Consider the following 23,884-nt stretch of genomic DNA (forward strand, 5'->3'; position numbering starts at 1 on the left):
GCAATGTTGAGAGGGGATGCGATGGTTGACACTGTGGGTCAGTGGTTGACAAAATTATCTGCCTATGGTAGTAATTTTTGTAGCTCTTTAAATAATAAGCACATGGACCACACCTCTGGAGAGTCTAACTCAATAAATGTATATACGTTTAAAATATAGAGAGAATAAACCAAGCAACCTAACAAACAAAAACTTCCCAGGTGATTCTGAGGGCCCCTGCTAACTTATATAGCATCTTTGTGGAATTATGGAGAGATACACCTCCCTGCCTCCCCAGGACAGATCCAAGCATCTGCCAAGATGCAGGACTTGGTGAGTGCAGTTTGACTGGATTTCAAGCCCAATCAAAGCCCATTTCCTCCTTGACTGGGTAGCTTTGTACAGTGTACACACCGCACAACTAAGAGTATCAGCCCTGCTCATGGACATTTAGAGGTTGGATCTGCTTATGCGAAGTCATTGGATGTTAAGAAGTCTCAAATATAAAGATCTTCTGTGTCTTCCCAAATATCAGCCACCGTTCTGGGAATAAATTCCCATTAGAAGTGGAAAATGCCTTTTTCTGTGTCATTGTGCACCGTTTCTCCTAATCTGTCTTCATCTTTTCTCATGGACTAGCTCCTCTCACGCATTAGTCTGACTATTCCAGTTGCTAGTCTATAGCTCACGGTCTCCTCAGACACCACCTGGGAAATGCTCTCTCACTCCCGCCAGCCATTTATCCTGAGATTAACCTCTCTCAACAGATAAAGAGGAGTTCCTTGGCCTTATTTAAATGGACTTGCAAAACCAATTTATCATATTTTATTTAGTTTGTAGGACATCATCAATGGACTCACAACACTATGTTGTCCCATTACTTCGTCAAGTGCCTGCAAGCTCAGCAGGAATTGTGCTCTAAAGTGATTGACTAACACTGCCAGGATGAAACAAAAGAAGAGTGGGCACTTTTACCAGTTTAGGCAGTGATACACTGCTGTGCCTGAAGGAGATAAAGAGGGCCTGTGCACCAACCAGGGAGTTATGTTGCTTAGTCTTGGAACATCTTTAAGCAGATATTAGAAAAAGAATTACCTTATATTTGCAAGTAAATGACAATGCTTACATTTGCTTCTAAGCAAGGCTACCATCTCTGTGAGAGAATATAGAGACCTGTGTCATGTCATGAGACTTGCTTGAGTTTTTCCAAGTCTTCCCATATTTTCTCCCATTAAGGCCTGAAATTCTGCCTTATTGATTAATTCCTGAATCATAATCCCTAGCTCATTTTCCATGTGAAAAAACTAAGGTTCAGAAGAATGAAGTTGCCTGAGACCACACAGCTATTTGTCCGCAAAGCTAAGGCAGAACTCCTGAATTCTAGTTCTACGTGCTTTTATTATGTCATATTGCATTTGGGTTAACCACTTCTCTTGCCAATATTCTATTTCACAATCAAATAATTTCAAGAGAGACCACACAGTAAGTTCTTAACACTCCAGTGTGAGTGAGTTATAAGCCACCAGATAAGAAGAAATCAGGGTAAGATATTATTGGAGCCTAAGAAATGGAGAGAAATGGAAAGCAATAAAGGAAAAGGAAGGTTAAGGAAAGAAAAGTTAAAAGAGAAGCTTTGGAGTGACAGAGGGAATTTTTGGTCAACTTAATTTTTTTGCCTTGGGCCAGGATTGTTTTATAGAATATACAGCGTTGTTCATTTAATTGCTTGCTTCCCAAGACCAGTGTATTATCATTGTGTTTATTATCGGTGAAGCTCTGTGTGACCAGTTCATTTTATTCCTATCCCTTTTATTATGAAGAAGACAAACAATTGTGCTATCATCCAAGAAGGCAGTGCCATCTGCGAAAGTGTTCTGCTCCCATGGGTAAGGTCTTGGTGCTCTTTTTAAAAGAGTTTTAAATCAGAGGAGACTGCCACCCATCACAAAGAGAAATTCTTTATTTCCTTGATTCCCCACTACCTTTTTTTAACATGCCACCACAATCATCATAGAGCTGAAGGAAGTCAGGCGTGAAATGGTGTTCTATTTAGTTTAATGGTTAACAGACAGTTTCAACGGCTGCATTCAGCACATTAGCCCCGTGCTGAAAGACTTGATAATTTTTAATAAGGTGAAAAACTATTTGGTGTATAACATTGTATGGCAGAAGTATCCTTGACCCTCTTTTTCTCTTCATTGTCACAAAATAATTGGAGAGTGATGCTTCATAATAGTGCTTTTCTGGTTTTTGCTTACACAAAGCAAGTGGCCCTGTGGAGTTCAAAAAGAGAATTAAAATTGCAAAATTTCCCACAGATTTTGAAAAGATCTTAGCAGTCCTCTAGTCCAAGTCGTTTTATTTGTCAGTTAAAGAAATGAAGCCCGGAAAAAGTCAAGTGACTCCAGTAACTCAGCTGGTTCATGCACAGCTCCTTTCTTTCTGTCCTTCCCTCATTTCTTCTGTGTCTCTTTCCCTTTCTCCATCCCCTCCTCTTTTCCTCCATTCTTCTTATATTTTTTCCTTCTTTCCTTCCTTTTTCCTTCCCTCTCCCCTTCCTGTGTATCTTAGTGTCATGAGGAGATTATTTTTTATATCTCTCTCTTTCAAACCCAAACTTGTAAAAATAATTTTTATTCAATATAAAAGACTACTTCTCCCCACATCCACACAGTGGGTATTTTCCCGAAACATAAAATGTCTTTTTCTTGGAAAAAAAGGAAAAGTAGTGTGTAATACCTGATCTCCTCTCACTTTCTTCTTAGTATATTTCCTAGTCCTAATAATCTAACTTTTACCTTCAAAGCCCTCTGTGCAACATATCTCCATTTAAGTATTCATTAATTTACTAGGTGAAGAAATAGTTTTATCTAAAATCATATTAAAACTTCATCTTCCATCTCATAGGATTTAGGAATTAAAGATGCCCAGAAAGGTCATAGTAATTATTGATCCTTTTAACCAAAACATGAAGTATCTTGCAAATATGGATAATTATATTTATTTTCCAGAGTTTTCTCATATTATTATCTCATGCGAGCCTTACAACTACCCTCTGCAGTAATAGGAAGATTATGTGATTATCTCAATTTTATAAATGGGAAAACAGATTTCTGAGACTTTACATGACTTGGTCAAGGTGACATAGCTCATTAGTATTAGAGCCATAACTAAAATCCAGATTTTCTAACACCCAGCTCTGTGTTTTTTCTCACTGTTCCACACCGTTTCCACTCATCAGAGCAATTACTGTTTGGATGTATATCTAAGTTGGCAGATATGCCAGGAAAACTGGACTGAGCAATAGTTGTAGGGTGAGTGAGACTTGAAAAAACATAGCAGAGGAGAGCAAGGGAAGGTAGAATTGGCACATTTTCCTGCAAGTCCATGTAGCGATAGTGGCGGGGTGCCAAAGTGGGCAGAGAACACCTGGTTCATGAAAAATAGACTCGTCATTGTTAGGAAACTGCAGTCTGGATCAGCCCTGAAAGCTGAGTTCCAGGTCTGAGGTAAGCACCAAGGACAGCTCCAAAACAAGCTAAGCTCCAAGGCAAAAGTCACACAGGATACAGAGAAACTGATCTGATAGGAGGAAAATAGTGACTGGAACAAATAAAATTATACAATAGGACTGAAAAATTGGATCTTTCTGCTTTTTGGTCTTAAAGAAATAGTCTATCTAAATAAATTTTTTCTTTTTTCCTGCTGAGGAAGATTCACCCTGAACTAACATCTGTTGCCAATCTTCCTCCTTTTTTCCTTTTTTTCTCCCCAAAGCCCCAGTAGATAGTTGTAGGTCATAACTGTACATCCTTCTAGTTGCTCTATCGTGGGATGCTGCCTCAGCATGGCTTGATGAGCGGTGCGTAGGTCTGCGCCCAGTATCTGAACTGGCGAACCCCAGGCCGCCGAAGCGGAGCACACAAACTTAACCACTATGCCACTGGGACAGCCCCCAACCAATCTTCCTCTTTTTGCTTGAGGAAGATTCACCCTGAGCTAACATCTGTGCCAGTCATCCTCTATTTTGTATGTGGGTTGCCACCACAGCATGGCCACCGACGAGTGGTGGAAGTCCATGCCCCGGATCTGAACCTGGGCCACTGATGTGGAGTGTGCCAAATTTAACCACTAGGCCACAGGGCCAGCCCCTAAATTTTCTTTTTTAAAAAAATATTTGTAGAATTTATTCTCTCCTTTTGCATAACCCAAATGCATCATTGACGTGCCCGCAAGGGTGCAGTAAGTTCAGTGCCATGATATCCTTGCATTCTCCATTACTATATTCTTCTCATTGTAGGGCTATCTGTCAGGAACTGGTATGTGGAGCAAGATCTCCTATCTTGGGGTTTAATAAATATATACCTGATTTTTGCATTGACATCTTATAGGCTAGCATCTTATGGATGTAAAATTTGCTCCAAGACCAACGGCATGTCATGTTACTGCTTAAGACGCTAATGACATTTCGCTTTACTTGGAGGGCCCATTTAACAAGATGAGCCAAAGGACAAGGTTTGAGTACCCACTGTCTCAGGAGCTATTTCTCTAAGTTTATGTGACTGACTTTTATTGATCACAAAATAATTTATTTTTCCAAAAGGTACGATCCTTTTTAAAGTAGCTATCATGGGCAATTGTAAAACAATCCAAACAATATTCCTATTTTTGGAACTGTTTTGTATACTTTTTAAAATTTACTATAGTGCTTTATAGGAATATGAACTAGAATAAATGGCCCCCCAAAATATTTATTGATCAATCATGCATACCATGGGATTATGATTACAGAAATGGAAAATAGAAATATTCCCCTCAAAGAACTGTGGACACTCAACTAATTCCTGTTCATCTCCTTTGGTATAAGTCAAGGACACGCAGTTTCTGGTCCAAGCTGTTCCATGAATTAACTGAGTAGCTTTAGGCAAGTGTCTTAACCACTCTGTTTCTCCACCTAAAAGATTGGATTACATGACCTTTCTGTTTCCTGCCAGCTACATCAGTCTGTGTTTCTATGATGTGCATGATGCCAAATCCAGCATCAGGTTCTCTTAGGCAAGATGTGATCTATTTCTTTGAAAGATTGTCTAGGCTTACAGATTTGATGGAAAACTACCTATTCCCTGGGAACTGCCTATGATGGTTAGGTCATTATCTAATGTGCAGATGCAGAATGAACTAATAAGTTCTCAAAATATAAAAGAACTTTAAAAGGTACTTTGTTTTAGTTATATTATGAGCAATAAGGCACATTTGCGAATTTCAATTCCAGCGAGTAGAATGAAGTCTGCAAATAAACGGCTAGTTGTCTATATTTGTCTTCAATTGCGACTTCAGGAAAGAGCATTGCCAAGCCACAAGCCTTGAATGACGTAAGTGGTCAAGAAAGGAGGGGCGGAGGGCAGAGAAAACCAAAATGAATAAGCATGAGAGAGTAGTTGGAGAGTTATAAATATCCAGAAGAATTATTAAAACAAATGACACAGACACAACTTTAAACAATCATAGGGGGATTCAAATAAATATAAACAAAAGTAAACATAAAGACGAGAACAACTTTTCTGAGAGTTCATGCATTTTTTTGACTTAAAAGGTAATTGAGGCTGAACATCAGAAAATGGAATATAACTTGGATATCAGCAGAGTTCACCATATCCAATGAGGATGAAAAACAACCAGCCCAATTCACTCCCATATCGATGGGTGTCTCATGTCCTTTCTAAGACTTTCGTAAAACCCCAGGGTCTTGCAATTTTCTAAGCATTTCTGGCCTCAACTCTTTCCTTCATCCAAGCTTGGACCTCATTATGGCTTCTTTTCCGTAGTGATTCTATTTCCTATGCTCTATGCTGACCCAACATTGAACTTGGTATCTTGATGTGACTGTCCACCACAGCACTCTGTGAAATGGCTGTGAATGTACAAAATATTTGGGATAATGTAGGGTGTTTACAGCAACAAAAACAACCTATAATTGAATCTTGGATGCCCTTGTTGTGGTGCTTTTGGGTCACCCCACCATTTGGAATTCTTTTCTGGTCTCCTCCAGTATAAATTAAGCTCTCTTACTTTTAGGCAAGACTTCTCCCTACTCAATTCCCCTTCCTCTAACTAGCTCCACTGAGAGTGTGCTCTATATTTATCAAGAATGCAAATTGTACCCTTCATGAGGTCAGTGGTCAGGTTTCCCAATATCAAAAAAAGCCTGGTGCTGTGTTTAGAGAAGTTGATCAATAACAGTATTAGCTGAGTAAATAAAATAATATCCCAGACTGTTAAGTCTGGGAAATGATTCTTGAGTTTACCTCTTACATACAATATCCACAATTACACATTGTTATCAGACCATGAAACTATTACAGTGCTTATTGTCTGAGTGTTTCCCCTCCCATCACACACACATCTTCTATCTAGAGATGTCTTTAAGCCTGGAGACTTCAATACTGAAATGAAACACTAAACAAAAAGCACACGGATGGGAAATGTTACCTATCTGCAGAGAACATGGTAGTGATTTAAAAGCATAAATTTCTGTCAAATAAATCTTAGGCCGAAGTAGCTAAAGTACTTTTGCATCCTTTGAAGGAAGGCTATATGTCAGGGATGCCACTGACAGCAAAAGTAAATATATGAAACTATCTACCAGTATCACTAAATTATTGTTTGATTTTTTTAAAATGGGCTTTGATGTTGTATTATTTCTTAACACACCATCGGATCACAAATTATTTTGAATCTCTGAATCCAAATTTGCAAATTTCTTGGAGTTATCAGACTGCTGTGCTGATTAAATGAGAAATCTGAGCATTTGCATGCATAAAAATTCCTAGGGCCATACTCAATCAGAGGGAAGAGTTAAGAGAATAACATGACCAAGGGCTATGGTTGGGAATATCACTAAAAAAGTGGATATGCTGAGGCTAGGAAAAGGAAAAAGATAAAAACCATGCATGGGAAGCTAGGCATCTCAGAGAGGGAAAGGTTTAAGTGCTGTGATCCCAGTGTGGAGTCACAAGTTTGGGGCCTGGGCAATGATGAAAACAAGTGAGCAGGAATCAGAGAGTGGAGGATGAAAGGAGGGGGGAGGAAGTGTAAGGTGAAGGATGGCGGGGGGATCCTGGAGGGTGGATATGATTCTGAATGAGAATGTAATTACCATGTAAGTGTTTATAGCACCTCCTCCTCAAAAGAATTTTGAGTCTCTAATTTTTCACCTAGGTTCCCTTACTTCTCATGTCATTCCCTCCAACTGTTGCCAACACGCCCTCCTTGCCCCACTTATCTTACTGAGGAGAGTTCTCTGTGCCAGACTGAATCTTTGGACTTTAGAAAAGAATTTCCGGAAGAGGGCGAATTGGAGGGAAGAAGCTGGAGGGAAAGGTAAGATGTATGGAAAGGCTTGACGCACATAATGAAGAACTAAAAAGGAGGAGAAAATTTAGCAAGCTGAGTGTGGAGGAAGACTTTAGTTTTGGGCTTTGTTTTCTTTAGCATTTCATTTTGTTTTGTTCCAGGAGGTTTAAAGAAAGTTGTTAGAGCACCAGTTGCAGAATGTGAGGAAGGTAGACTTAAGAGTCCAAGGAATTTTAATAAGTCCTGCCCATGGATTGTATATTTAAACCATCTTCATTCTTCTTAGGAAATAGAAGCAAAAATGTTGAGTATTTTGAAATGACTTGGTTGGTTGGATTGTGTTTCTTGGTCTAAGAAGAGGTATAACCACATATGTCTCGGCTCTATCCAGATTGCATTCTGAGTAGAGTGTCAGATTTTTGGTACATGGCACTTAGTTTGTTCAGTTGGAAAGACTAAGAAGGGGTGACCAACTCTGAAGACCTTCTTCAGTTGGGCTATGAAGTGATTAAAAAACATATAAGAGCTTTAGGCTACCATGTTTTACCTGCGAAAGCCAGGAGCCTTAAGTAAAAACAGGACTTAGAATAGAACAGCTGGGCTGCTTGTCTCTTGACACACCTGGAGTAGCTAGCGTCCTTTAACTCTGATGTTGATGCCTGTGGTCTTAGTGTTTAAGGAACACTTAGAGTAAGAAATGTGAGAGGCATAAATCTGTGCTATTTCCTGTGGAGCTGGGACCAGGCTTTCATTCCGCAGAGAGAGAACAGAGCTAAATCAATTAAAATGATTAATATGGACTGGGGATAAGGTTTTATATTCTAGCAGATGCTCTTTAAATTTGTCTACTTATATACCAGGATGGTTCATTTCTCGTAAAGAAGGTATTTCAAAATTATAATCACCTTTATATTTGCCTAACTTTATACATTATCAAATTATAGATTTTTGTGCCAATTATTCTTCAAAATTACTACCCAGATATGAGAAATTAAAAATCGTAAGATTTAAGCTACCCTAAATGATCAAAAATCACCATTTTGTAGCTGTAACTGGGATTTGAGAAGAATCTCATAGGTAAACCACCAATTTTTAAGGGGCTATTGAATTGTGTCAATTGCTGTATCATCTAATGGACATTGCATTTGCCATGTAATTTTTTCCCATCTTTCTCTGCTTTCTTCTTTTCATCTTTTTTTTTTTTTTAGCATTGCTATGAAATATATACATAAAACACAATTTTCGTGTCACATTTCTTTTGACAAATATTTAACAAGTCTCCCTTCCTCATTGCCTATGGGATAACAATCTGACCCATTACTTTGGCTTTTGAAACTCTACAGAACATTGTTCCATTTTAAATAACACCTTTTTATGGGTTCCATTAATAAAGTTGATACAAGCCCGCAAGAAAGCTTACTCGAAGAACCTATTAGAAATGATTTAATCTTTTATCCTAAGGAGAAATATAATTCCATACCTCAATTTTCAAGTTCCCTCCTGATTGCTTCCTGCCTATATCCCTCCAGCCTCATCTGTCAGCCTTGACCCTACTTCCCATACTTTGTCTGGTGCTTGGAACTTACCATGTTCTCTCTTACGTCTGGACTATTACTTAGGCTGATTCCTCTGCCTGGAACATTTTACGCCAAACTTCCATGTTAACTCTCTTGTTTTAGCAACCTCCTACCCATCTTTTAGGTATTATTAAACTGACTTCCTCTTTTACTGGAAAGCTTTTCTGGGATTTTCTTAAGCTTGGATAGGCGCTCATTACTATGTGTTGCCATATCATTCTGCCCTGCCTTTATCAGACATAGATATTGTCACACTTCATTGTTCCCAGTTATCTGCCTTCCCATAGACTATAAAAAGCTAGGATCATGTTCATCTCATTCATCATTGTATTCCACTGGCTGCTATAGTTTCTGTATTACAGCATATGAATAAACAGAATTTGAAAATTGAGGCTATGAAAGGTGAAGTTTTTGTTGAGAGCAGAAAGAGGCAACAAAAAGCAATGGGATAATGCGAATTATAGTACCAAAAAGCCATTTTTCAAATATTGTGTCTGAGTAGAAAGTGTGGTCATGAACAAGTTGCTGAAACCAAGGAGGCTGGGCCAGGAAGTTTTCTACTCTTCCTCTCAATGCAAAATGGGCCTTACATTTCCTCTAGATTCTTTGGATCACTGTCACATTATGACTGCAGATTCCAGCTTCATTCCTTTGTTTATTTTGTTTTCATAATTTTTTATTTTTAGTTTCCTTTATCTATCTGAATCCTAGTTTCAAAGCCACTTTCAATTTCAGTTCTTACTGAAAACCTCCTCTGACATAGTCATCTTCCCCCTCCCAAACTTAAACTGCTGTTCCAGTACTTATTTTATTGTTGACGTTATTATTATCGCCAATTTGATGCTAAACTCCTCCAGGGCAGGAATAGTGCTTTGTTCACTTTTGGGGCCCCCCTCAAATTACCACAGATGCTGTCTAAGCACATGTCTGGTACGCAATAAACAAACACCCTACTGGACTGTTCAATTTTTCTTGGAGAAAGCATTCCATTTGGCAGGAGCAATTTTGCAAGCAAAGAATGCGTAGATAAAAAAGTAACAATCTCTTTAAAAACAATTATATATTTTCATATTAATTACATGATTTGTTAGTTTATTCTCTACTTTGTTTCAATAGGATGTGAGGTGGATAAGAAAGTATGGTAAAGTCAAAAGAACATTGGATTCTAATCAAAAGATTTGGTTGAGAGTCTGAGCTATGTGAGTGCAGACAGGTCATGTGAGCACTCCGGGCTTCAGTTCTCTCATTTGCAAAATAAGGGGCTTGGATCAAAGAATTTTGTTATCTCCTCCAGCTAGAACAATTCTGCAAATGTCTCTGTGCTGTGCAAAGAAAGAGCTTCACACTTTTAACAACATATGTACACAACTTTCTACCAAGAATCTCAATGTTTATCCACGGAGAGTCAAAAAGAAAAAAAAAAAATCTATTGATAGCAGAATACTCTTGTCCAAAAGCTTCAATGTATTTATAATAATGGGTATATTTATTATCCTATAGAGATAGTGTCAATACTAATGGATTTGGGAAACACTTAGTAATGTCAAAAGATCAATGTCACCTACCACAGAAACTCCCCTCAGCACAATGTAAAAAAAAACTCAATTACCAAAACTCCTAATATTATCAAGTGTCTGCAACTTGAATTGAATTTTACTTTACTGCTCCAGTGAGTTCTACAAAAACATGCTGTGCTTGGCTAACCCCTGGACACATAGTCACACCTATTTAATGTGGATGAGTTTGTGAATGCCACTTTCCAAAGTGGGTTGAGGGAAAAGCTTTCAGAAAGACAAGTCACAGTAAATGCATCCTTGAAGATTAATTGTCACTCAGATCTTTTCAGCTTTCAAATATACAATTGCATTAAGCATAAATTAACTACCTTGAGGCTGCATAATGGACACTGGGTAGAGGACTTTCACCTTTATGTCTTTGGTTTGAATCTATCCCCAGCTTAAGATTGACTGGAAGTCATTATCCTTTGTCAACTGTTCGGTGACTTATGAAATGAGTTATTGGTCTTAGTTAAGTTCCTAGCGTAGCCAAAAAACACCTTCACAATTGATGATCATCGGGAGCTGCTGGAACTCAAGAATGAGGGTCAGAGATTGAATTGGTCATGGAAATTGAATTAGCATCACTCTGGTCCACCTTCTAAACATGCATTGAGGCTTAGAGTTTTGCCCTTCTCTGGAAGAGAATGATTTAAGTCTCTAGGGTTGCTGACTGGACATCTTTCATCAGTGTAACATGATAGAGATAATTTATAGCTTTTTCTTCTACCTAGGGCAGCACAATTATCCCCAATTTCTTTCGTCACATAAAGAGGGTTTAGTCATCTGCAAGAAAGGTTTTTTTTTAAATCTCACAAAGTACAGAAAAAACACAGATTCCATAGCCTTTCTCGTCATTGTTGTTTCTATAGTGCAAGAACATGTTGGTATCCGGTTGTTATTTCTATCTGTCTAGAAATAACATGGTTTAGTAGAAAGCATCCTTTCATAAAGGTTTTTGTTGCCTGAGTTTTCTTTCCTGCTCTGCATCTGTCTATAAAACACTGAATACAGTTTGAGGCCTTAGTTTCCCCACATGTAAGGTGAAGGACATTAGACTGAATTACTCGAACCAAACTCTCCTCTGACTTTATTGGATTCTAGGACTGACAAGTTTTTCATTTCTTGAAAGGTCTTGTGGTAGTCCTGGCACTATCCGGAAGCCTGAGGCTTTTCTAGAAAGGGAATAGTTTTTTAATCAGTGACTGTTTGATGGAGGGTAGCTTCATTTGGAAGTCATTAGCTAAGGAACATAGAAAATTTCACATCTAATGAAGAGTAGGAATTATTGACAGTGACAGAAGAAAACAGGTAAATAAAAACTAGAATTTGAGTTCAAGTGAGTAAGAGAAGCCTTGTATAATATCCCAGGAGGGTGGGAATGTAATTCGCAGGGACTGGAAGAATCAGAGAGGCCAAGAGTAGAGACAAAGCTGAGTTTGAAAGAGTCAGAGGCTAACGATTGGTGTCTGGGAGTTGAGGGAGTCATTATGTGATAAGGCCTCGCCCTCCTCCTTCTTTCCCCTTCTCTCCTGTCTTTCTTCCTGTGTTCTTTCCTTCTCCTCCCTCTCCCCTCCCACTCTTCACTTGTTTTTTCTTCCTGGGTGACTTCCTTGATCATAATCAATTTGAAACTTATCTTTATTTGGATGACTTTCAGATTAATTTCTTCAGATCAGTTCCTCCTCTCACTTCTAAACTCACATATGAAACTAATGACATGATGCCTCTCCTTGGCTTTCTCATAGGCAATTAAAATTTAACATGTTCAAATAGAATTCTAAATCTCTCCGTAACTTCTTTCTTAGTCTTTTCACCTCAGTAAATAACACCATCATAAACTAATTTTTTAAAACCCAAAGAATCATCCTTGATTCTTGCTCTTTCCATCACTCAGCATGTATAATCTACTCTCTAGCTCAGTTGATATAATTGGATTTTCCTTTTGCTCTTCATCTCTACTGCCACCATTTTAGGCTGGACATTTACCATCTCTTACCCAATTTACAGGAGAGCTTCTTTTCTCTCTGATTCTAATTAGCCCTCTCTCCTCTCTTGAATCCTCTCTCCACATAGTGGTGTAGGTGATCTTTTTGAAAATTTAAGTTAGAAAAAACCACTTATCTTCTTTTTTTTCTTCTATTTTTGTTGAGGAAGATTAGCCCCGAGCTAACATCTGTTGCCAATCTACCTCTTTTTTTTTTTTTTCTTTGCTTGAGGAAGATTAGCCCTGAGCAAACATCTATGCCAATCTTCCTCCACTTTATACGTGGGTCATTGCCACAGCAGTGGCTGACGAGTGGTATAGGTCTGCACCCAGGATCCGAACCCAAGAATGAGGGCCACCAAAGTGGAGTGTGCCAAACTTAACTGCTATGCCGTGGGGCATGCCCCCAGCACTTTCCTTCTTCAAACTTTCCATAACTTCCCATTTTCATTTAAAAATATACAAATTACTTACCATGATCTATGTTCCCTGAATGCTCTAGACTTCTCTCCAATATAGGCATACCTCATTTGATTGTGCTTTGCAGATATAGTGTTTTTTTACAAGAACACCCACCAGCAAAAAGACTATGACTCACTGAAGGCTAAGAGGATGGTTAGCATTTTTCTTAGCAATAAAGTATTTTTAAATTAAAGTATGTATTGTTTTTTTAGACATAATGCTATTGCACACTTAGTAGACTACAGTATAGTGTAAATATAACTTTTATATGCACTGGGAAACCAAAAAATTTGCATGACTCACTTTATTGTGATACTAGCTTTATTGTGGTAGTCTGGAACTAAACCAGCGATATCTCCAAGGTATGCTTGCATTGATTTATTTAACTGTGGTAGGTAGACTAATGGCCCCCCCTCAAAATGTCCACGTCCCAATCCTTAAAATCTGTGAATTTGTTAACTTACACAGCAAGGAGTACTTTGCAGATGTAATGAAGTTAAAGATTTTGAGATGGGAAGATTATCCTGGTTTATCTGGGTTTGTTCAATGTAACCATAGGAGTCCTTAAAGTAGGGAGACAGGAGAGTCAGAATCAGAGAAGGAGACGTGATGAAGGAAGCAGAAGTAGGAATAGTAGCCTCTAGAAGCTGTAAAAGGCAAGGAAATGGCTCCTTCCCTAGAGCTTCCAATAGGAATACAGCTCTGATGACACCTTCATTTTAGTCCAGTGATACCCATTTGAAACTTTTGACCTCCAGAACTGTAATCTGTGGTGTTCATCAACTATGCCCTAACTACATGTCTTCTTTCCATTTTTAGAACACAACATGCTCTACAATTCCTCAGGGTCTTTGCACAGGCTATTTGTCTGGCCTTGTACGATGTTACCTATGTAACTGTAGGGCTAGTTCCTTCTTACATCATTTTAAATGACATCTTAGGAAGGTCTTTCCCAACTTCCTTTTTCAGTCTTTTTCCATTTCCTTTTTGTTTTTCTTAAATAGGATATATTATTCCTAGCAGTTGTTTTATTTATCTGTGTACTACTTGGATTTTTGTTTTGTAGTTTTTTTGTTGTTTTCTTTTCCTTGGTCTATCAATGTAGAACCTAAGCTCCATAACAGAAAACACTATATCTATCATGTTTAGCATCATATCTTTAGAGTATTTTCTGGCACATAGCAAAGACTAAATAAATATTCAATGCCTGCTTGACAGATTGAATGAATGAATAAGGGAATGCAGCACATTAGGAGGAGAATCTAGCTCTAGGAAAGATGATAGATACTAACCAAGGATCCTCAGCCACTAGAAGGTTCTGAGCTTAACTTTGGTGCCACAGTGGAGATTAGGCCTTAAGGAAGACAACAGAGAAAAGTGAGTGATGTGAGACATGAGGGAAGAAGTCCAATCCAGTGAACTGGGCAAACATAAGTAGGGTTGGTCAGTATAGATGCTGTTCTGAACTTGAAATTCTGACAGGAGTTTTCCCCTGAATACAAGATCCCTGATCTGGAGAGGTCTAGAGGCAACACAGGAACTCAACAAGTAGACCAAAGTATGACCCCCAGGATCAGGTAAAAATAAATATAAGTGGAAAAGATGGCAGGGACCATCACTCTCTTGCCCAACTTGGAATCCTGAAAGTTTGGCTTAATGCCAGGCACTTAAGACATGCTTAATAAAAATCGGTAAGACATATGATTGTCAAATGAATGAATGATTAATCTACATATGTAAAGTAATTACCTTAATGCTTTGCATATTAGACACTGGATTTCCCTCCCCTTCTCTCTCCCTTTTATGAATTGTAGCAAATGATGGAGCTGATGCTGCTTCCTACTGGTCAAATATGGCTGTGGGATGGTTAGGGAACTGGCAGATCCCTCTGTGTGGAAGCTGGGAAAGACAAGGATGGGAAATGAGGCAAGATCAGCAGCAGTGAGTAGAATCCCTAAAGAGAATATTAATATTGTCAGTGCTCCAGTGACATTTCTTCAGGACTTTCTCAATAAAGTGAGTTAGATTAAGCATTATATAATTATCTTAAGAAATTAGCTTTAATCAAATATTCAATTCTGTAATTTCCTTGTCCCCTGATCTCTCTGTTCCTTCCTAATCCTTTTGGCACTAAATCCTATTTTATACTAGATTGATATCTGTTGAATCAATTTCGTGAGCTATCTAAATGACATTTACTCTAAAAGAGAAATAACAGGTGTTAATACCTTAGTATATTAGTTTTCTAGGGCTGTCAGAACAGAATCACAAACTGGGTGGCTTAAAACAACAGAAGCATTTTCTCACAGTTCTGGAGACTAGAAGTCTGAAATCAAGATGGTGGCAATGCCATGCTCCCTCTGAAAAGTCTAGGAAATAATCCTTCTTTCCTCTTCCTAGCTTCTGGTGGTTGCCAGCAATCCTTGGCATTCCTTGGCCTATAGGTGCACAACTCCAGTCTTTGCTTCTGTCTTCACCTCTATGTGTTTCTCTATCCAAATTTCCCTCTTCTTAAAAGACCACCCACTCTAATCCAATATGACCTCATCACAACATTACTACATCTGCAAGGACCCTATTTCCAACTAAGGTTACTGTGTTATTATGATTTATATAATAAGTATATATTTGGTCTTCATCCCTGTTTCTGGCACAGACCTCCTAAAACCCTTGGGATTTCCAAAGTGATAAGAGTGATTAAAGCTCTTTTTTTATGTTAACGAGGTGACTTTAGGAATGCTTCTAGGTCACCTAAGAATGGGGGGCTGGTTGCCAGGGGAACCAATCAAGAATAGAGGGATGGAACTTTCAGTTCCACTCCCTGATTTCTGAGGAAGGGAGAGGGGCTAGAGGTTGAATCAGTCACCAATGGCCAATGCTTTAATCAATCATGCCTATGTAACAATGCCTACATAAAAACCCAGAAGGATAGAGTTCAGAGGAACTTCCAGGTTGGGGAACCAGAATGCTTCCACATGCCATTGTACCAGGCCCCAAACTCCACGAGGCCATAAGCTCCTTTGTTCAAGACCTTGCCCTCTGTATCTCTTCATCTGGCTGTTGATTTGTATCCTTTAATATCTTTTGTAATAAATCAGTAATCTAGTGAGTAAACAGGTTTCCTGCGTTCTGTGGGCCACTCTAGCAATTTAATTGAACCCAAGCAGGGGGTTGTGGGAACATCCAATCTGTAGTCAATGAGTCAGAAGCACAGGTAACAACCTAGGCTTTCAACAGGCATCTGAAGCAGAGGGCAGTCTTGTGAGACTGAAACCTTAATCTGTGGAATCCGATGCTACCTCCAGGTAGGTAGCATTGAAACTGGCAAACAGTTAGCCATTGATGATTAAGTAGCTAGGAACTAAAGTTTTTTTCCTTTTTGCACTTACTGATTGTAGCTTTTAGTCATTCCCCCACCCATTGTTAACTGTGCTGTTTAGGCAATATGCTATCTGACTCCCACTATAGATAACATCTATAGATGTTCCTATAGATAACATCTCCCTGGAGCCTAGGTCACCATAGTAATGGACGTTGAGCTGTTTTTCAGAAATTAGAGCCCCTTGTCCACTTCAGGCCGGCTGAGACCACCAACCTATCAACTGGGCCCACACAGATGTCTGATAAGCGACCTTTTGACGTCCAGAGGCTAAAAATTCCACCCTTGGGTCATGCCAATGCCGCCATTTTGTGAACATGCATCCTATGAAGAGGCATGAAGTCTGACTACACTTGTGCACATCATCCATTACCTCTCCTCTCCTCACCTCCAACCATCTGTCTCCACATTTTAGACCACCTTGTCCCTACCCCATAAATATCCCTGAGTCCCTATTTTCGGGGAGGCGGATTTGAGACTTGTTCTCCCATTTTCTTCACTTGGCTGTCTTGTGATTAAACCTCTGTCTACTGCAATCTTATTGTCTCAGTGTTTGGCTTTCTGGGCAGTGGGCAAAAACGAACCTGGTTCGGTAACAGTGTCAGAATTGTGTTGAATTGTAGGACATCCAGCCGGTATCCAGGGAATTACTTGGTGGTGTGAGGGAATTCCCCCTCCCACCCCCACCTCACACACACACTGGAATTTGTGACCAGAACTTTTAGTCACATTTGTAGGTTCTGGCTGGACATGAATTTTGGGGGGACACTATTAAACCCAGTAAATGTAGTTAGAAAGAAAAGTATTGTGAAATAGACCCAGGCTAAGGACCTTGTTGAGGAAGGCCTGGGTAATCTTGAACAATGAGTAGTTTTGTTTCACAGATACTTTTTCACAAGGGACTATGTCTTAATCATTTTTACATTCTCCATTCTTAGGAATGATTTTATACACAGTGGGTATTTATTGAATAATGAAGAAAAAATTTTGAACAAATGGATACTACTACTGACCTTCTTGGCTGCCCACTTCCACAGCTCTCCAGTACCACTGATGGAGCTATGTATCCACTCAGGGGCTGGGGTGGGAAGCTGGATTCAGATGCCTCGGTCTTCTAGGACTGCCAGACTATTCCTGACATGTCTGTCACCTGGTTGATATGTTCATGTCTCCTTTTGGTACTTGAATTTTGAATCAGCACTTTGAGAAATCAAGCCTGCTATATGAGGGACCATCTGTTCAACAACGTTACTGAAAGACTGGTCCTTAAATGAACTTTTTGAAAATAATATTTGTGTAGACAATCTACTTAAAATAAGAGATGATTGATACAAATAGCTATTCTTCAATTGATAACCACTGTTTGGCTAAATTCAACTGTTTCGTTTTTAAAAAATGTGTAGATAGTATAAATCCAAACTTTAAAACAAATTAACTTGTAGAGAGAGAGACAGTACTAACAACGTGTTACATTTGCATGACACTTTCTAATTATCTCATTTGATCACTACAAGAGAGGCAAGACGTGCATAATTTTCTTCACTTGACCTGAAAGGAAACTGAGGCTCAGAGAGGTTAAGTAACCATATTAAAGATAACAAGGAAATAATGCAGTATGAAGACTTCATGTCTTCATATCCTGGACCCCTGATCTTTCCAGAATACTGCCCTATTTCTCATTGCCTGGAATATCTGAATGGTTAAACTGTAAGGTTATTTTGGCAATGTCTACTCAGCCTAAACAGCTTATAGCTCACATTTGCATTTAACTTGGTCATATTCTGGATTTTGTTTAGGGACTACTAAATTTTTTTTTCCTCATGTTAAGTTAGTTTTAACATTATTTTCTTTTTTCAAGGTCTTATGTTATCACATCACAAATGAAAGCTTAAAATTAAAGAGGAGGAAAGCCTGTGTACTTGAATGAAAAGTACCAGATCGATAGGCTGACAGCTTGAGTTTAATTAAGGCCTGTGTGATTTGGGGTGAGCTGCTGCCCTCCTAGGGAGCTTAGGTGAACTGAGCCACTGTAGGCTTCTGCATTGGTTGACCCTGTGATATTTCAGCATCTGAATGTGAGTGAAGGGGAAAGACCTAGTGGGAGGAATTTGGAAGTGAATTGGTAATTCTGGTGGCATTGCCAATTAGACTTTGCCCAGAACATGAGAAACTTTGGGCCTATTGATATTTGCCATGACACTAGATGTTTGGCACAGTATTGATTCTGAATGTCAAGCCCTTTGTTTATGTGCCGTTTCTCTGTGATAAGCAGATTACCACAGAATACTAATTGAACCCTTTAAACACACACAAACACACACACACTCCTGTTTGCACAACATCAACAAACAGCAGTTTAAGTGCACATTTAACTGGAGCCCATTCCCAACCTTAACAGAAGCAAGTTAGCATTAAGTGTTGCTAGATAGTTTGTGGTTAGCAAGGAATGAAATATTTTTAAAAGATGAATTGCTTTCCACCAAAATATATAATTTACTACTGTAAAATAAAGTTACATGGTTCAAAACAGTACCCAAGACAATTAATAACCAGGTTAGAAACAATGATGAAAGAGAATACTAACATCAAAAAGGGAAAATATTAATTATTTCCTCACGCACTGGAGGAAAAAAAATGAAATGTAATTGATAAGTTAGCACAGTTGAAAAAAACAAGGTTTGGGGGAAAATTTCTAAGTTGATAAAAATATTTCATAAATGTCATTTCAAATAGTTGAAAGACTATTTATTGATAAATATGTAGAAAAGACACGTAAGTTGATTAATGTTAGTCTGTGTTGTTATAAAATCATTCTTAATAATCTATAATTGATGATTTGACATCTTGGAAGCATGGGCCTAACTAATGACAGAGTTGTTTACATCCATACCATCCCTGTGTTTTTATGGGTGCACAAAAATCATAGTAAGAACTCTCATCACAAACCTCAACATCTGTGTTTTCCTTCCTGCCCAGCACGGGTGTCCCCACCCAACAATTTCCCACCACGATAGTAACGGCTCTCACCCATGCTCTCTCCTCACTCCTCTGCCTCCTGGCTAACTCTGGTGTTTCTTCTTGTGGCTTTGCATGGTGTGGTGTGCCTCCTCCTCTTGGGAATTGTAAGTAATAAACTCTTCTCTCAAAAGCATTGACCTTGGCATGTCATCACTCAGTCATACCTATAAATTAAATCCCAGGTATATTTAAAACAGTTGTTTTGAGAGTTCAATTCTAAATGATTCAATTATAAGCTTGTTTATCTTCTTTGGGATATATATGTATGTGGATAGATCAATAGACAAATAGGTTAAATCATCTTATCAGATACTTCCAGAAGTTTGGTTTAAAGTTAGCAAGGAAATCTTTAACCCCAGCCCACTTGAGAAATGCAAAGTCTTTACATCAATGAACCAGAAATATCTGATCGATATTAGACCAATATATTTTATGATTTAATAAATTAGGTGAGAAGTTCTGCCAGGTCGACGGATTATATGTGAGGTCTTTATTAGCCCCAGTCTCCTCTGATTCTGACATGATAATCAAGATCAGAATGGCCTATAATAGGAAATGAGTTCTTCATTTAGCACCAGCCTGCTTTGTCATTCAGGTAGATTGCTCCATGTTTTTCCTAAACATGGAATCACAAAGAAGCCTTAGGCTATCGGAAAGCAGAACATGCTGGCTTACTATTGTGCAAAGACAAAAATATTCACCTGGAAACATATTCTACGACCAAAAATCACACCATCAATATTATTATCTCTGTTTGTTTGAGATCTATTGCCATAAACTACGCTTTGAAGTTTTCAGTTCCTCAAAGCTGAGTCAACACTCTTGAAAATCTTCAGTGGATTTGATATAAAAACTACCAATGCAGACATTTCATGGAAGAAAAATGCCTTATTGTTATGATCAGTGGAGCATCATCCAGAAGAGTGATGTGGATGAGTTTTACCACTAGAGCACTAAATTCACCCCTGAAATAATAACACAGAAAACTGTGAGCCGATATTGAGTGTTAAGGATGTCCTTTTATGTTTCCTCATGAAGATGAGGATTAACCATGGCTTGCCGAGCATTTACAGGATAATCTTGTTTTTAACTTCAAAAGGCACGTTAAATGTGATAAAGCCAGATAGCCCAGCACTCTTATTTGCAATGTTATCTCTTTTGGTGCATACATGCAGCTGAGGCACTTATGCTGCTGGGGCACTTTAATAGGTCACACTATCAGAAAAAGAAGATAAAGTTTTAAAGACTGTATTGGGGCTTGCTAAGTGTAATCCAATATAGTGGGTCTGATCCTGTCAAAAGTATGAGACCCTCGAAGTTGTCGGGCAGTCTGTGGAGTGAGCCCCCCCTGAACTCACTTGCCTCTGGTTCTGTGTGATTATAAAACCCACAGGGCAGGGCCATTCAGTCCAGTATCACCGAGAAGGTGCCAACAATACTGTCAATGGAATGATGTGTTTCCTTCAGCTCTAAAGACTGAGAGATGCTATTAAATGAACCTCCTAATTAGCTATTTTAAAAACAGCTACTTGGACTGAATATAGTTTTGTTGATTTAAAAAAGAAAAAAAGAATTTGTATGTAGTTCCAGCTGTCAGGAAAATATGTCATTTGGATGTCATAAATATCTGGGACATGACTCAGAGAAAATAGAACCCTTCCTCTCAGCTTCTTCATCACTCTCAGTAGTGGATACAATTCCAAATTCATGAATTCAGTTTGCGAGAAATATGGCTTTTATTTATTTTCTTATATCAATTTAATTTCCAAACCTGACTTGCTGAGGTTGGTGGAAAATTTTATGTTAGGTCATTTGAGTTTTATGCCCCACAGCCTTGCCACAGGTTGTGCCAAGGTCCCACGTTTGTAGGCAGAGCTAATGTTCCAGGGAGGCCCATCTGGTCATGGGCCTTTTTGTCCATGCTGGTAATTGTGGAGATGGCTGTTCGCTTAGCTTCCATGGATCCTTAAGTCTTGAATCACCACTCTTTCTGTGCCTTGAAATAGATTCGCCATTTTGGGATCTGGGATTTGCTTTACTCCAAGCACTCAGAGGCTTCCAAGTCCATCCTTCCTTCCACAGGACATTGCCAGAGATTAGAGAGCAGGAACCGGCTTCATCAGAAATCTAGGATCCTGTACCTTCAATTCTCCTCAGAAGTCACCCTCCTCTCCTCAAATTCAACTTTAGTGATCATCAAATCTAATGGCTCATGGGGCCAAAATTCATGAGATTATTAAGTTAGAAGTCCAAGAATCCTCTAAAATGGTCTCTGTCCAGGACACTTAGGATAATCTACTCAATGAGTGTGGAGTTTTCTGAGAAATGAAACATAAGGAGGGAAGTATCTTCCCAACAGATTCTGCCTTTCACCCAATGACAAATCTCGACTACAAGCCCACCTGATATCCCCACAGGTCAAGGGATGAGAGAACCTGAACCTGTTGTGTGGAGGAGTGGATTTGGGGAATTAGAATAAAAACAACATTGGCAGTAGAAAGGCAGCCTACCACACTCTCCATGACAAAACCACCCCCTCTGACCCAGGAATGCAACTTTGGAGTTACATTTAACTTCCCAGATGACTTCCTGCCAGTTTCCTCCTGGAGCTCCCTCTTCCCATTTTTTATCATCTTTCTCTCTCCCCTCGCCCCCATAACCTCATACTATTTCAATTCCTTATTGAATTGAAGGTCTTGGAATAGAAACTCCTTGAAATCAGTGGTCTGGGTATGCAACCCAAATCCAAGTTCATGATGGTTGCCTTGAGGCAGGGATGTTTTCTTTTTTCAGCCTGTGGCAGTCCCAGTGCAGGTCATTTTTATTGAATGAATGAGTTCTACCACTACTCAAGCCGTCATGTTGAGCCAGTGGGGGCTCATGATTTTATGCATCACTTTTGACATGTCTTTGTAAGGTTCATCTCTTTCAGTTCGCATAAATCCAATTTCTTGAGGGCAGTCTCTTTAATGAAAGGCCACAATTCCTAAAGTCCAGCTGGGAATGTGATAGTCCTCCTACAGCAGCTGGGCTCTAATTGCCGCACGTAAACAAACATTGTCTGGAATAGAGCCATCTTATAACTGTGGATGCTATTCATTTCCAAAACTGCTTATGGTCATTTATTACTACTGACAGAAATCTGTAGCTGGCTGGAGTTGGCAGTTATGTCCCTATGCAAGCAGCATTTCAAACTGGCTGTGTGCTTTTGGGAAAACAAACAGCATAAACTTACGGCTTTTGTGCCTCGATCTAATTCCCGTGTCCTACAGGAAGTCTTCCCATGTCACAATATGATCCATTTGCTGTGCATATAACAATTCGTACAGAGTTGTGTATTATTGTCATATGCTGCTATTTAGATTTTTACACATCTATGTCACGCATCTTTAAGGGATAAATGAGGTCCTTTAGGGAACCAACTGTTTCATATTTGAATTATTCAAAGGCATAAGCACAAAAATTTGACATTGTTGAATGTCTAGAAATAAATAATCACTGAATGGTATAAGAGGTCATCCGGTCCAAACCCCTGAGTTGACAATGAGAAATAAACAGTGGTAGAGCCCAAAGAGGAAAATAATTTACTTGGTTTGCTGGACCTCCACATTTTTTCCTTTCTAGAAGTCAAAGATAACCGGCCCCTATTCGCATGCTCAGCCCCACCATGCACAGTAATATTACCCCTGTTGCAGATTGGAAGACGTTTAAGGGAAATTATGGCACCAAATTCATTAATTTAACAGCTCAGTCTTAACCTAGACTCATTCTAATCTTACATCTAGATTTTTAGTATTTACAGTTTTCTATGCTTCTTGGGCTAAGCCTGCTAATGTGTATGCTCAATTTCATAACCAATTACTAATTTATTTTCCTTTATAACTCTAGATATTATTTTCAGGGGATATTTACTATGTGCCATGTGCTGTTTCCAGTGCTTTATGTGTGTTTCTTTCTTTGATCTTCTCAACTACCCTGTGAGGTAGATACTATGACCCCATTTTATAGTTGACAACACTGAGGCAGAAAGAAGTTATATTTTTCCCAAGGTCACACAGCCAGTAAGTAGCTGAGCCAGAATTCAAAGCCAGCAGCCTGACTCCAGAGCCCGTGCTCATAAACACCCTATCTGTGACTTTGACTTGATTTAAAGAAATGGCATTAGTGGTCATCTCAATGGACATAATTGGACACTATCCTACTGGTGGAGTGAGGGTACAGGTGGCAAGAATGTCAGTCATGAAGGACTTAGCCAAGGTTGGTTCCAAGGCTAATCCTCAAATGAATGGGAATGTTTTCTTAGAAAGATGAAAAAAAGCAAAGTCTGATGGTCAAGCATGAATCACAGTACAAGTCAGAGGATAATGGTCAGTGTTAGAAGAAATGGTTCCTGCATTAAATCTGAGGCTTTGGTGCAATCTGCAAATACGACATCAGGAATAGGATTTGAAGTAGTGATGAGCAAGTAATGAAGGAAGCTCTAAGAGGGTGGATGGAATGGGACTCACAGATGAGGCAGGACAAACACAGGGAAAAAGATGAAAAAACTAGTAGGAGACTGTGATGTTATGAT

Source organism: Ceratotherium simum, chromosome 14 (genome assembly GCF_057802395.1).
Source record: "Ceratotherium simum simum isolate JZ-2026a chromosome 14, ASM5780239v1, whole genome shotgun sequence".
Taxonomy (NCBI): Eukaryota; Metazoa; Chordata; class Mammalia; order Perissodactyla; family Rhinocerotidae; genus Ceratotherium; species Ceratotherium simum.